This window comes from Mastomys coucha, unplaced genomic scaffold (genome assembly GCF_008632895.1).
Source record: "Mastomys coucha isolate ucsf_1 unplaced genomic scaffold, UCSF_Mcou_1 pScaffold7, whole genome shotgun sequence".
In the NCBI taxonomy this organism is placed as follows: domain Eukaryota; kingdom Metazoa; phylum Chordata; class Mammalia; order Rodentia; family Muridae; genus Mastomys; species Mastomys coucha.
In genome coordinates this window covers 58,596,899-58,597,710 of record NW_022196913.1, presented here as the reverse complement: position 1 = coordinate 58,597,710, position 812 = coordinate 58,596,899, and positions in this window count along the sequence as shown.

Genomic DNA, 812 nt, shown 5'->3' with positions numbered 1-812 from the left:
TCGAACTCAGAAATCCGCCTGCCTCTGCCTCCCAAGTGCTGGAATCAAAGGCGTGCGCCACCACCGCCCGAAGGAAACTCTTATAAGGGCAACATTTAACTGGGGCTGGGGCTGGCTTACAGGTTTAGAGGATCAGTCCATTATCATCAAGGTGGCAGCATCCAGGCAGGCATGGAGCAGGAGGAGCTGAGAATTTACATTTACATCTGAAGGCAGACAGAAGCTCTCAAAGCCCACTGCCACAGTGAGGCACCTACTCCAACAAAGCTATATTTCCTAATAGTGCCATTTCCTGGGCTAAGCATATTCAAACCACCACAGCTGGTTACTTTTTTCTTTTCTTTTTTTTTTAAATCGCGGTAGTCAGATTCCTGAGAATCACCTTGAGGAATGAGAGGATTATTTTGGCCATGGTATCTGGGGACGTAGTTCATCCTGGTGGGAAGGCTTGGCAGTGCTTGTGTGTCAGAGACAGACCTGAAGTAAAAGCAGTTTTTAAGCTCTTAAGGCCTATCCCTAATGACCTACTTTCTTCAGCAAAACTCAGCCTCCTAAGGTTCTGCAGCTTCCAAAGAAAGAACAGTAGGATGGGCCGTGGTGCAGGAATCACTTCTGGACTAAAGGATCCCTCTGGGGTTACTCATGCATCTTCTGGGCCCAGCAGAAACTCTTGTACCTTTAGTTTCTCCACACAGCAGGCATTTCCAATCTGAAGAGTCCAGTTTAGCAACATGTTTGCAAAGATTCCTGTTACTATATTGTCCATAAATTGTTACAAAAAACCTCTCCCTGAACACAGAATAAATAATTTT